At 41.3% G+C, this 15,320-nt stretch overlaps 2 pseudogenes across 1 annotated transcript; both read left to right on the forward strand.

The window, feature by feature from the left end:
* Positions 1-1,666: 1,666 nt before the first annotated feature.
* LOC147350796 (olfactory receptor 4P4-like) lies at positions 1,667-3,669 on the forward strand (annotated as a pseudogene). The gene has a single exon (XR_015149024.1). The product of XR_015149024.1 is annotated as an olfactory receptor 4P4-like (transcript).
* A 9,470-nt stretch (positions 3,670-13,139) lies between these two features.
* On the forward strand, positions 13,140-13,258 carry LOC147350797 (5S ribosomal RNA; annotated as a pseudogene).
* The last annotated feature ends 2,062 nt before the right edge of the window (positions 13,259-15,320 follow it).

Here is a 15,320-nt window from a genome sequence, read left to right on the forward strand (position 1 = left end):
GGAAGGTCTCCACCTTTGCTATGGAAGTCAAACGATCTTTCTTTGAAATGAAAATGGAGCCTACTGAACGTTCACATTCTTCTAGAGCATTTGAAAAGCCCTAACTTGTAGAAATCTGCTGTACGAGTTCCTTGAAAGCAAGACCCTCTATGTATGGATATGTCTTCATGCCTTAGATTGTGCCTCGAATATAGTGTACACATCAACCCTGGAAAGAAAGAATTCAATCGCCAAATATACAAGGAGATCAAAAGTGCCGAGCCAAGTGACAACTTGAGGCCTCCAAGATCTTTTCTGTCTTTCACACACTAAGTAAATACTGAGCACCTACGATGAGCTAGGAGGCGTGTAATAAATTTCTGGAAATAGAATGCGGAGAGAAGAAGACACAGAGTTCCTGCTTTCACTGAGAGGAATTTAATGATACATCACAGCCAGATCCTTTGAAATCTTATAGTGGGACCTCTTCCCTCACCAAAACCTGGGTGTCAGCAAAGGCTTTTCAGAGCAACAGTTGATTTGAGATCCGTAGGTTGAACCTAAGTAAACCAGGGTTAAAATGCAGGAAGAATTTCACGCAGGGAAAATAGCATCTTGGAAGGCTATGTGACCAGGGAAACTTAGGACATTCTAGAAATGAAAAATGCCCTATGGGACAGAATCCAAAAAGTGCAGAGGGCATTCCAGTGAAAAGACATCAGAGACAAACTTCGGGAACAAGCAATGAAGGAATGTGATCATATATTCAATATGATGAGAAAATCCAAGAGTAGTTGTGGCAGGGAGGTGATAGAATTGCATCTGCATTTCCAAAAGTTCATCTTGCTCCATAACACTGATGATTGAAGCGACTCAACTGCAAATTACAAGGAGGGACCACTTCCTTGAATCCGAATGGTCCTCATTGCAAAGTCTGTCAATAACAAATGCTAGCGAAGATGTGGACCAAAGGGAACTCTACTCCACATGCAGATTGTGTGGGTGAATTCTCTAAGAAATTACGGGAAGAAGTGCTCCATCTTGTTTATTGCATTGTGTTTAGGGGAACTAATTTGGAATTAGTGGAGCCCATTTCTCAGTATATTATTTCCAAACTAGGCAACTATAATTACAGTCTGATAAGATATAACTCAAATAACTTCTGAATGTTAATGTATTTTGAAAGAGGAAATAATCTTGCAAGAGAAATATAGACAAACAGGAAAAGCATAGTTGTCAATATATTAACCTAGAGATGCTTCAAATATTGTTTAAGAAATATGAAAGTTTCATGGAGTATTTCACATGAAGGAATTATTTCCTCTTAAAAGTCAAAAGGGCTTCCCTGGTGGCTCAGAGGTTAAAGCATCTGCCTGCAGTGCAGAAGACCTGGGTTTGATCCCTGAGTCAGAAAGATCCCCTGGAGAAGGAAATGGCAACCCACTCCAGTATTCTTGCCCGGAGAATCCCATGGATGGAGGAGCCTGGTGGTCTACAGTCCACGGGGTCGCAAAGAATCAGATACTACTGAGCAACTTAACTAACTTAAAAGTCAAAAAGGATTATGAGTCCACTCATAAAAATGATTTGTTCTTCAGTTTTATCATGAATTACCTGACTAAAGGATGATTATTTATTGTATTATTCCTTCAAAATTATAGCACATTGTTCACTTTCCAGATTTTTATTTAATTGATATTTATTTAACATTGACTCTGTGCCAGCACTGCAAAACCCACCCACACACCCTACACCAATTTTGTGATTTCATTAGAAACCACTTAATCAAGCAATTTCTATAGTTACCTCTATTTTACATCCTAAATTGGCACATTATATGTCACCCTACTTAACACTATTAAGATCATCTCTTTTTTTAAAATTCTTGATAAATATAATTCCTTGCTTCCTCACAAAATAATTTAAATTATATAAAAACTGGAACTTTGTCTAATTTATCACTGTATTCTTAGCTCTTAGAAGAATATTAGTACCATATAGTCAAAGACTCGTATTAAATGAAAATGATTTCAGTGGGTCTCAAAATAACTTGTCTTTAAAAGGCATTGGTGCCATTTAAAGTAGATATTAGGTTTCCATTTTCTCATCAATGATTCGTTTCATTGGTTTTGTCATTTCAGATCATTTTCTTGAACATCAGATCATGGAAGATAGAAATAATGTTACTGAATTTATCCTCTTAGAACTTTCTATGGACAAGAAAGTCCAGATCCTCTGCTTTTTATTTTTCTTATTCTGTTACCTGGCTATTTGGTTGGGGAATTTGATCATTGTGATTTCTATTACATGCAGTCAGCTAATCACCCAGCCCATGTACTTCTTCCTTAACTGCCTTGCACTCTCAGACCTCTTCTACACCTCCACTGTGACACCCAAACTCATGACTGACTTACTGATGGAGAAAAAGGCCATTTCCTATAAAAACTGCATGACACAGCTTTTCACCACCCACTTCTTTGAGGGGGGATTGAGGTCTTCACCCTCACAGGGATGGCCTGTGACTGCTATGTGGCCGTCAGCAAACCTCTCCACGACGCCATCACCATGAACAGGCAAAAACGTCACTCAATTCTCATAGCGTCGTGTGCAGGGGGACTTCTTCATTCTCTTGGTCTCTTTCTTCTTGCGATTGTTTGACCTTTCTGTGGCCCCAGTGAAATAGATCACTATTTCCGTGATGCATATCTTTTGTTGAAACTAGCCTGCACTGATACTCACAAAATTGGCTTTTTTGTCATTGCCAGTTCTGGCTTGATGGGACTGGTGCTCTTTGTGGTTTTGATGGCCTCCTACACTTTGATTCTGTATAATGTGTGCACATATTCTGCAGAAAGCCACCATAAAGCACTTTCCACCTGTAGTTCCCACATCACAGTCCGTGATCCTCTTTTTCACACCTGTCATCTTTGTTTACATTAGACCTGCCACAACATTACCAGAAGATAAAGTGTTTACGCTCTTCTACACAATTATTGTCCCCATGCTCAACCCGCTTATCTACACACTTAGAAACATGGAGATGAAAAATTCCATAAGAAGAGTTTGGTGCAATAAAAGGTTCTGGGAAGGGAGCTTAATGATCTGAAGGTCATTCGTCTGACTCCAGTGACTGTCTTCTCATCACTCCCTCTGTTGCTGATTCTCTCCTTCTAATGGGAAAATCAGTCAGAATGTGTAAAAGCCAAGCCTCCAACAACAGCTTGCCTTCAGTGATTCCTTCTTTATTTTCCTCTCAATGTGTTTTCCTTGATTTCACTTTTCACTAATAATCCCCTTTGTTAAAAAAAAAAAAAAAGAAAAGAAAAGAAAACTTTTTACAGAGTAAAAACACAGTGAAAAGTCTGGAGGGAGAGTGATCCTGCCTGTATTGAAGGCTAAACCTGGGGGAGACTTCGCTCTCAAAATAGTTGGCCTCAAGGTATAAAAGGTAATAATATGTTAAAAGGTAAAAGACAGTTGAAGAATCCACCTGCTAATGCAGGAGACACACGTTCAATCCTTGGGCCAGGAAGATCCTCTGGAGAAGGAAATGGCTACCCACTCCAGTGTTTTTGCCTGGGAAATCCCATGGAGAGAGGAATCTGGTGGGCTACAGCCCATGGGGATGCAAAACAGCTGGACATGATTCAGCGACTAAACAAAACAAAAAAAAAGGCAGTTATAGGAAAATAAGAACAATCACATACTGCAAACTCCTTTCAGAACTATATACCTAGCCTTGTATCCTACAACTCTAGATTTCTTTTAGTCAAGTACCTAGAGATCTTTTTGTGTGTATTTGTGAACTCCGATTATTTTACTTAAGTGAAAAGAATATATAGATCTAAATACAACATAGTGTAAAGTCCAGCCTTATAGTCTACATGGCAAGTCTTACAGTCTGAAAAGCAAGTCACTGTGTGATCTGTTTGTGAAGTAACATTGTAAGTATTGGGGAAAATATATATGTGTGTATATATATATATATATATATATGTATATATATATATATATATATATATACAAACTCATGCTATTTTAACTGGGTTAGACATTAAGTATACATGATCAAGGAATAAATAAACTACAACTGACTTTGCTACAAAAAAGAAGAAAATATAAATCCTTTAGTTCCTCAAAATAGATGATTTATCTCAAAGTAAAAGACTTTCACTTACTATCTAAATCCAAGTGTAGAATAATCCTAAAATAATATTTGACAAAATATAGATCAGACTCAGTGATGGGAATATATATATATTCTGCTGCTGTGCTTAGGTGTTTCTGACTCTGTGGCCACATGGACTGTAGCCCACCAGGCTTCTCTGTCCATGGGGATTCTCCAGGCACAAATATCAGAGTGGGTTGCCATGTTCTCCTCCAGGGGAATCTTCCCAAGCCAGGGACTGAACCCAGGTCTCCCATACTGCAGGCAGACTCTTTACCAACTGAGCCATCAGGAAAGCCCAAGTATACTGCAGTGGGTAGCCTATCTCTTCTCCAGGGGATTTTCCTGACCCAGGAATCAACCAGGGGTCTCCTGCATTGCAGGTGGATTCCTTACCAGTTGAGCTACCAGGGAAGTCTAATGTGTATACGTCCATACCTATAGGATTTTCATGATTTTCTAGTGCAAAGTATACATTTTGTTTGAAATACATTTTTAAGATTGCTGCATTTTCTTATGAAAATGTGCATAGTTTTGGATATAAAATGTAACTATTAATAGTATAGATTTGTATTCTATATAATGAGTTAAACTATACTTAATATTATAGATTTATTTTAGGTAATAGGATATTTTCTAATGTTTCTCTCTCTAATAATGTAATATTTTTTAGAATTAATAGGACAGATAATGAATTTTAAAGAATCATATTATTACTATGTCATAAAAATGTTTTTAACTGTTCTCCACACAAAGATAGGCCATATTAATATTTGGCTATATTATGTGTGTGTCTCCTTCAGAATTTTCCACAGTTTATTGTGATCCACACCGTCAAGGCTATGGCATAGTCAATAAAGCAGAAATAGAAGTTTTTCTGGAACTCTCTTGCTTTTTCGATGATCCAGCAGATGTTGGCAATTTGATCTCTGGTTCCTCTGCCTTTTCTAAAAGCAGCTTGAACATCTGGAAGTTCATGGTGCACATATTGCTGAAGCCTGGCTTGGAGAATTTTGAGCATTACTTTACTAGCAACAAAGATCTGTCTAGTCAAAGCTATAGTTTTTCCAGCAGTCATGTATGGATGTGAAAGTTGGACTCTAAAGAAAGCTGAGGGCCGAAGAATTGATGCATTTGAACTGTGGTGTTGGAGAAGACTCTCGAGAGTCCCTTGGACTGCAAGGAGATCCAACCAGTCCATCCTAAAGGAGATCAGTCCTGGGTGTTCATTGGAAGGACTGATGTTGAAGCTAAAACTCCAACACTTTGGCCACCTGATGAGAAGAGCTGACGCATTTGAAAAGACCCTGATGCTTGGAAAGGTTGAGGGGAGGAGGAGAAGGGGACAACAGAGGATGAGATGGCTGGATGGCATCACTGACTCAATGGACATGGGTTTGGGTGGACTCCGGGAGTTGGTGATGGACGGGGAGGCCTGGTGTGCTGCAGTACATGGGGTCTCAGAGAGTCAGACACGACTGAGGGACTGAACTGAACTCAATATGTATGTGTCTTATTTTTGTACTTGCAAGATATTTTGCAAATATTATTTTGCATATTTGGCTTAATATTTAAATGTCAAAAAAGAATGGTGTTTCAGAATTGTAAATAATAATCTTAAGGAGGCAAAAGTTATCAAAGTAACTGAATGAATATGTAGTAAATAATGTAAATTAACCAAATCTTACTTATTTTCCCAATTGAATTATCTTCTCAAGTGGATCAGTTGTTTGGAGTTACATTTTCATAAAGATCATCCATTCATCTTCCCAGATAGTTGCGAATATCTGGTAATATCTGATATTTTTCAATATCCCCATCTCTGTGTTTGGCTTACAGTGTTTAATAGCCTTCCATAGAGACCTCAGCTCTGCCTTCATGTGTAAATTAAGCATAAACCATAATCCATGACCTTCAGCCACGAACTACAGAGTTTAATACCAGATATTTGGGGTGAGGAATTTTTAAAAAAGATGCTTACAATATATGCCATTCTTATCTCTCTTGTTAATAAATATAAGTACTAGGAAATAAAGAGGCCAGTATATACTGCTTCATTTCACAGAGACATCATTCATACAAATCTCTCTCTCTCGGAATGAGGCTTAAAATAAGACATTATTCTGCCTGCCTCATTCAGTCTGGATTCATGAGCAGTTCAGGTTGTGGGGTGGTGGTTGCTTTTCGCTAGTAAATCACACTGTATGAGAAAACTCATATACTGATTTTAATTCCTATTACGTGGGGATTTCTTATGTTATGTCGGTTCGGTTCAGTTCAGTTGCTCAGTCGTGTCCAACTCTTCGTGACCCCATGAATCGCAGCACGCCAGGCCTCCCTCTCCATCACCAACTCCTGGACGTCATTCAGACTCACGTCCATCGAGTCAGTGATGCCATCCAGCCATCTCATCCTCTGTCGTCCCCTTCTCCTCTTGCCCCCAATTCCTCCCAGCATCAGAGTCTTTTCCAAAGAGTCAACTCTTTGCATGAGGTGGCCAAAGTACTGGAGTTTCAGCTTTAGCATCATTCCTTCCAAAGAAATCCCAGGGCTGATCTCCTTCAGAATGGACTGGTTGGATCTCCTTGCAGTCCAAGGGACTCTCAGGAGTCTTCTCCAACACCACAGTTCAAAAGCATCAATTCTTTGGTGCTCAGCCTTCTTCATGGTCCAACTCTCACATCCATACATGACTACAGGAAAAACCATAGCCTTGACTAGACGGACCTTTGTTGGCAAAGTAATGTCTCTGCTTTTGAATATGCTATCTAGGTTGTTTATAACTTTTCTTCCAAGGAGTAAGCGTCTTTTAATTTCATGGCTGCAGTCACCATCTGCAGTGATTTTGGAGCCCCCAAAAATAAAGTCTGATACTGTTTCCACTATTTCCCCATCTATTTCCCATGAAGTGATGAGAGCAGATGCCGTGATCTTCATTTTCTGTGTGTCGAGCTTTAAGCCAACTTTTTCACTCTCCACTTTCACTTTCATCAAGAGGCTTTTTAGTTCCTCTTCACTTTCTGCCATAAGGGTGGTGTCGTCTGCATATCTGAGGTTATTGATATTATCCCGGCAATCTTGATTCCAGCTTGTGTTTCTTCCAGTCCAGCATTTCTCATGATGTACTCTGCATAGAAATTAAATAAGCAGGGTGACAATATACAGCCTTGACGTACTCCTTTTCCTATTTGGAACCAGTCTGTTTTTCCATGTCCAGTTCTAACTGTTGCTTCCCGACCTGCATACAGATTTCTCAAGAGGCAGGTCAGGTGTTCTGGTATTCCCATCTCTTTCAGAATTTTATACAGTTCATTGTGATCCATGCAGTCAAAGCCTTTGGCATAGTCAATAAAGCAGAAATAGATGTTTTTCTGGAACTCTCTTGCTTTTTCCATGATCCAGCAGATGTTGGCAATTTGATCTCTGGTTCCTCTGCCTTTTCTAAAACCAGCTTGAACATCTGGAAGTTCACGGTTCGTGTATTGCTGAAGCCTGGCTTGGAGAATTTTGAGCATTACTTTACTAGCGTGTGAGATGAGTGCAATTGTGTGGTAGTTTGAGCATTCTTTGGCATTGCTTTCTTTGGGATTGGAATGAAAACTGACCTTTTCCAGTCCTGTGGCCACTGCTGAGTTTTCCAAATTTGCTGGCATATTGAGTGCAGCACTTTCAGAGCATCATCTTTCAGGATTTGAAATAGCTCCTCTGGAATTCCATCACCTCCACTAGCTTTGTTCATTGTGATGCTTTCTAAGGCCCACTTGACTTCACATTCCAGGATGTCTGGCTCTAGGTCAGTGATCACACCGTCGTGATTATCTGGGTCGTGAAGATCTTTTCTGTACAGTTCTTCTGTGTATTCTTGCCACCTCTTCTTAATATCTGCTGCTTCTGTTAGGTCCATACCATTTCTGTCCTTTATCGAGCCCATCTTTGCATGAAATGTCCCCTTGGTATCTCTCATTTTCTTGAAGAGATCTCTAGTCTTTCCCATTCTGTTGTTTTCCTCTATTTCTTTGCATTGATCGCTGAGGAAGGCTTGCTTATCTCTCCTTGCTGTTCTTTGGAACTCTGCATTCAGATGCTTATATCTTTCCTTATCTCCTTTGCTTTTCACTTCTCTTCTTTTTACAGCTAAGTCATACAGTGACTCACTTAGTGGCTCAGTCACACACTTGAGAATGTAAGGAACAACACTTCTTGAAACAGGCAATATCGAAAACAATAGCAGTAATAGTAGAATCATAAGTAAGAAGTTAAGTCAAGAACTTCTATTAGGTGTAGCCCACTGACATCTCCATGTCATCTGACTTAGTTTGCTAAATGACTATAGCTTGCTGTTGATATCCTGGTTGTAGATCCTGAGCATCTGATCTTTATTCAAAGACTGGTTATTGAGATAAGCTTTAGAAACAAACTCAGAATGTCCTTTTTAACAACTTAATTAACCCTCTAAGCCATGTAACATAACCACAAGGAACTATCTAAGGAGTGAGTCTTAGTAAATACAGACCTTAATTAAAAAAACTGGAACTTAATATTCAGTGAAACATAATAGATGCCATAGGCCTGACATCAGTTAGGTGGATTTTTCTTTTAGAGCTCCCCGGTATACGTTGATATTTCTGTATATGTCAGGAGACCGTCTTTTTATTTACCTGATAAGGCTGTTCAGAACCCAAGTGTCTCCAGTTTCTGGAGGGATGAGGCAGAGAGAAAAAAGGTATAATTTTACCCATAGGAGTAAATCACTAGATTGTTTTAAACAATCAGTAACTCGAGGAGAAGTGCTTCTTTATGTCTGAAAGCACAGAGTAAAAGTCAACAATATGTCAGACAAAAAGTCGTGAAAATTGTGGTCATATTTACCAGTCTACTCCATCCCATGCAATTGATCCCTTTGTTCTGCTGTCCTTGCCCAATGACCAAGGACATCAGTGAAAGCAATAGTCTCAAAGAGGCTCATGAAGTTTTTGTGAACGTCTGTATGACCTGTCCAGCACAGTGGGTGCCCTGATCACTGGAGATTGTGGAAAGCACCTTTTAACCATTTTTTTCTATTCTGCGATATTAATCCTGAAGCCAGGAAAGGCATTATCAAATAAAAATGAGGTTTGTCAGGGAGCCAGGAAAAGCCAAGTGGCCATCTTGGACCTCTCATAGCCCCAACTCTTTGGTTTATGGCCATTTTTAATCCATTTTAAATTCCCTGAAGACGTGTTAACTTTTGTAGAAGCAGAATGAGCTTTGTTCATATGTGCTGTAGTCTGTTCTCAAAAGCCACATTCCAAGAAAACTTTGTTCTTTTAATCAGTGAGAGAAAACCAAATTCCAGTTTGGTAACAGCTTATATTCACTGTGAAACAATAGTTATTCACTTAGTCATAGTAACAACAAGACTTCAAAGGCAGTTTAATGTCTTAACAAACTTGTAGCATGCACAAAACTCTTCTTTCACTTGCAACACACCTGGTTACACTTTCTGTATTCATCACTTCATTTGTCCATTTAGAGGACAGCCACCTGTACGTTTAGACTTACTTTGCTTTTCCTTAATAGAATGTAATTCCATTCCTTATTACTTTTTATTGAAAACACACATCTTACTTTTCTTCAGAAACCATGACTTGTACTTTACATCATCATTCTGTAGATTGGTAAGGATAAATCACCCAAAGTTATATCATTTATAAAAGTATCTTCACAATGCCTCTGTTAATTAGATCAATAAACAAACATCAATATCATGTATCAGTTCAGTAATGATTATTTCCCAGATCACACAAGCCTCAAATTCATTTACTTTAATTTTCTTGAATTTAGAATTGTTTGATTTGTAAGCACTGACTTCTCTTTAGGCCAATTAATTAGAGCTCATTGAACCACTTAGCCTTTAGCAATTTTTTCCAAGGATGGAGACATACACTGAGACACACACAAATCTGGACAGACAGAAACCTCACAGTTTTCCACCTGAAATTTAAAATGTCTCTTTGTCCCTTTTATTTTCTTGGCTTGAGTTCCAGCTCATGGCTGGAGTCCCAGATAGAGTGGGCTGTGTATCTCAAGGACACGATAAGAGTTAACTCAGGTTTTTCCCCAGGCATGTTTCTGTTTCTCAGGCAGGATCAGAGCTCCCCAAAAGAGTATTTTCACAAGTCAAACTTTTAGTAATTACATGTGCAAAAAGAACCAGTTTTGCAATTTCAAAAAGATTCCATTTTACCTAGTTTTCTCCGGAGTCTATAGAATACACATGGCCATTCAGGGTTCAAAATGTCATTTCTCCTTCATGTAGTCATAGCTTCATAGCTAAGCTTTAAACCAGAGAGTGCTCAGATGGGCTCTGATGACAGGGGTAGACTGATCGATAAGATGTCCCAGCAGGGATTCTCTCTCTGGGCAGGAGAGGTCTTCTCTTAAAGCAAAGAAACCCCATATATAAGGGATTTTTAGGCCTTGAGGATCAAAATTATCCCAGGTTTTCAAGATATTATTCAAGGGGGGTGGTTCTGGACTATTAGGCCCCATCTGTAAGAGAGAAAAAAGCAGTGCCCAGTGCCATGGCTTTTTTCTACCAGAGGTGTCTGCCCCTGCTCTAGACGGGGTTGGAGACTGATTTTCCACCTAAGCTTCCTTCCCTGGCCAGAGCTAACCTGTCTCTTACAGGTGAAGGTGTCCTACTCCCAACCCCCCTCGTTCTACCACCCAGGCATGGTGGAGATGCACCAGGGTTAGACCTGATGGCATCCCAGATTGATGTCTAGGTCCTCAGCATTAAAACCTTGGTTTGATTTCCCTTTTATTCCGGCACCACCTGGGGGTGGAACAGAGTAGTTTTCCAGATGCTTGCTGAGCCAAAACCACTAGGGGAAACACCCAACTTCTGTGTACCTGCGCACATTCCTCATAACAGTATAAGTGGCAAGTCATAAGGGATGAACAGAAAACCCGAGACATCCTCCTGAGAGTGGCCACACGAGTCTATTTAATAACAAAGGAGGCGATGGAGGGCCCGCCTGCGAGGAAAAACTAATCCTTCATATTCGTGGAGTGCCAACATCATCCTTTTTATTCCTGCCCATCAGACTGTACAAAAAGAATACCTAAGGAGTTGAGACAAGAGCCACTGGAGGGCTTCGTCTGCTCTGCTAAGAGCTAGCGCTACTAAGGGAAGAAGCCCAATGCACTTTCAATCTGCCCAAATCTGGGGTGTCCCAATCTGTGTCCTCAGGAATCTCATGCTCACCAGCAATGCCTCAATCCATATAGTCCAGAGGCATAGCCATGACAAGAACTTGCCTGTGTGTCTGTGGGATCAGGATGGTGATTTCCAGTCTGAGAGATGTCCCTGGAGCTAGAGCTCCAGCTAGCTCCCTAAAGTGCTCCTGTCTGCAGTGTCCTGTAAAACTTGGAGTGGGGGCCTTGCTAGAAAAGCACAGTAACAGCATGGATTGCAAGTCCCTTGAAAGTCTACAATCCGGCACACAAGGTTAATAACTTTAATTCCCCAAGCAGATATGAAATGGTCAGAGGGACCAGGAAAAGCTGACTGGGGAAAAGAAATTCAGTCCACATGCTTCTGATTTAGTAAAGCAGCAGCTGCTGCTGCTGCTGCTAAGTTGCTTCAGTCGTGTCCAACCCTGTGAGACCCCAGAGTTGGCAGCCCACCAGGCTCCCCTGCCCCTGGGATTCTCCAAGCAAGAGTACTGTAGTGGATTGCCCTTTCCTTCTCCAATGCAGGAAAGTGAAAAGGGAAAGTGAAGTCACTCAGTCGTGTCCAACTCTTAGCGACCCCATGGACTGCAGCCTACCAGGCTCCTCTGCCCATGGGATTTTCCAGGCAAGAGTACTGGAGTGGGGTGCCATTGCCTTCTCCGTAATAAAGTAGAGACCACAGTAAAAGAGCAAAAGAATCTCAACTCTGAGTGTTCTTACCTTGTCTTGAAGATCTTGGACAAGCCCCCAAGATGGTAACCTAGCAGTCAACGGTGACCGATGCCACTGGATTCATGGTGTCTAAGAAGAAGATATTACTCTGGGGCCAAAGACAGTCTCAGTCACTCAGAGCTTTGTGTATATTTTATTTAAAGTGAAGGTGACAGAAAAAGCTTCTGACACAGACATCAGAAGGGGCTCACTAATTTAAGTGGGGCCATATATACTTCTCAACTAGCCTCTGAGAATAGACAAAAAACATCTCAATGATGTGAGCGTTTTGCCCAGACCCTTTCCTATAACATACATCCAAAGCTCAAAGAGGAATGTCCTTGAACCTGAGATACTGCTCCCTACAATGCCTACTTGTCTTAGGCAAAAGAATGTGAAAAAGAAAGCAAGCTTGCCTCCTCCTTAAAGGGGCTTTAGGCTTGGACTCTTTATCAACCTGCTGGGACAGGTAAGTGTACAGTTAAACTCAGAAAACTCTAATGTTGTAATGGTGGTGAGTAAAGCATTTGTATAACATACCACTGATAACTCATATAAGTATATCACCTATAAATTCAGTATGAAGGTCAAAAGATAAAATATCAAAATAATGATAACTACAAAATGAAATAATGGAACCATGTTTGAAGAATTAGATGACAGTATGATACGAAATCAACAAACAGAGAGACTCAATGAAGAGCTACAAATTATTTTTTTTAAAGGAAACTAGCATAAATTCTGGATTTGAAAACTAAAATAATTGAAATGAAAAATTGATAGGTTCAACAGCACATTTGAGATGCTAGCAGAAATAATCCATAAACTTGAAGATGAATTCATAGAAATCAATGTAAAAATAAAGACAAAAAATGTTGAGGGAAAATTATCTAAGGCATCCATTCATTACACCATCAAGTATGGAAGGAGAGAGACTCTCAGAAAGCAGGGAGAGAAAGGGGAGGGAGTAAAATTACTTGTAGACGGAATGGCTGACCGGCAGGTCAGAGCAAAAGGGAGGTGCAGCGCAGGGCTCTTAGGGCGCCGGGCGGCAGCAGCCTCCATCTAAGGCCATAGCACCCTGAACGCGCCCTATCTCATCTGATCTCGGAAGCTAAGCAGGGTCGGGCCTGGTTAGTACTTGGGTGGGAGACCACCTGGGCATACCGGGTGCTGTAGGCTCTTTGCCTTCCCTCTCCTTTAGCCCCTGCACCACGTCCCAACTCTTGGGCTCCCGCAGCCCCAGCCCCTCCTGGGGGTGGGTGGCCAGGGCACCGACTCCAGCTGCAGACCTGGGTTGCCTCCGTGCGGCCCGCAAGCCCCTCCGCATTTGGCTTCCAGGAAACCAGACAACCGTCCCGCGGGTCTCTGTCTGGGGCTCCCTTGGCGTGCCTCAGGCAATCCTGGGGGGGCTGCACCAGCTCCAGCCCCAGCCCCAGCCCCAGCCCTACCCCCAGCCCCACCCCCACCCCACCCCCATCCTCGCAGGCGAACGCCTGTGCTCGGGCGCACCCGCACGCACACACAGATATATGTGCATAGACGGTGCATGTATCTTGTTCAGTTATACTTTTGGTGGATATATGCCTGGGAGTGGGACTGCTGAATCATATGGTACTTCTAGTTTTAGTTCCTTCAGGAACCTCTATACTCTTTTCCATAGTGGCTCTACCAACTCACATTCCTACTAACGGTGGAGGCGAGTTCCCTTTTCTCCACATCCTCTCCAGCATTTGTTATCTACAGACTTTTCCATGAGGACCATTCTGACTAATGTGAAGTGGAACCTCGTTGTAGTTTGGAGTTGAGTCTGTCCAGTCATGAGTGATGTGGAGCAAGATGACCTTTTGGAAATGCAGATGCAATTCTATCACCTCCCTGCTCCAACTGCTCTTGTATTTTCCCATCATAGTGAAGATATGACCAAATCCCTTCATTGCTTGGTCCCCACTTTCTTCTCTGATTTCTTTTCACTGGAATGCCCTCTGCACTCTTTTGGTTCCATCCCATAGGGCATTTTTCATTTCTTGAATGTACTAAGGTTCCCTTGTCATGTAGCCTTCCAAGATGCTATTTTCCCTGCCTGAAATTCTTCCTGCATCTCAACCCTGGTTTACCACCACCTCAAAGAGTCAGTAGCGAATGGAGTGGATTCCAGGAATATGCATTGTTAACCAGCATCACTGGTGATTCTGTTGCTACAGACTCAATGCAGTGGGCAGGGCCTGGACTGCCCACTGGGTCTGATGTGGAATGGAAGAAGGGCTTACCCCCTCCACTGTTTCTAGCCCTGTGACTAGAAACGGTCCCCAAACAAAAATCAGACAAACAAGATTATCCCAGATCGTAGTCCATGAGATGAAGGAACTAAGCAGCTGGTTGAGATGGAGCCAAGGGGAAAGGTTGCTCTTTTTTTCTCCACCTCTACTCCTTTCTTCCTTGATGCCTTAGTGATTCATCGTGGAGATTTGAAATAAAGTTCACAAGAGTCATATTTGTTGAATAAAGATTTTACATTGGACCAACTCTAAAAAATGAAGAAAGTTTCACCTGCCACATGTTTCTTTTAAAAAGTCAATTGCTTTTCAACTCTGGGGTTTCTCCATTGCCTTGTTCAAGTAGCCTTAATCGTAAAAATAAAATAAAACTAAATAAAGATTCAAATATACCAACAAAGGAAAGCTTCCGTTTCTTAAATCATCTTTCCACTTAGTAGAACACTAGCTCTTTTCTTTGTATTTTGACTAGGCAATTAGTTGTATTGTGGCTCAGATGGGAAGGCATCCACCTGCAGGAGACTCAGGTTTGATCCCTGGGTCGGGAAGATCCCCTGGAGAAAGAAATGGCAAACCACTCCAGTATTCTTGACTGGGAAATGCCACGGACAGAGAAGCCTGACCGGCCACAGTCCATGGGTAGCATACAAGTTGGGCACAACTGAGCAACTAAGAACAGAAGTATTTCCAAGGACCACATTCAAGAGATTTGGAACTCTTGCTTGACTCCCTCATGTTGACCATGTTGACTAGGCAGCAGATAGCAGCTGATTCATCTGTACAATTAACAAAGAATGTGTCATTCTGTTCTATACTTTTCTGTACTGTAGGAAGAGACTGTACAGAGCAGATGTCTGGACTTGTACAGGACTTTTGGTCCTTTAGAGGATTACAGTTGCACCATCAATGCTTGCCAGAGGTGGCAGGAAGGCGGCCCTGAAAGTTTGAGTCCAGACATGTCCAGTGTT

This window comes from Bos grunniens, chromosome 20 (genome assembly GCF_055505025.1).
Source record: "Bos grunniens cultivar Pamir isolate PY7600 chromosome 20, Bosgru_T2T1.0, whole genome shotgun sequence".
NCBI classification, from domain to species: Eukaryota; Metazoa; Chordata; class Mammalia; order Artiodactyla; family Bovidae; genus Bos; species Bos grunniens.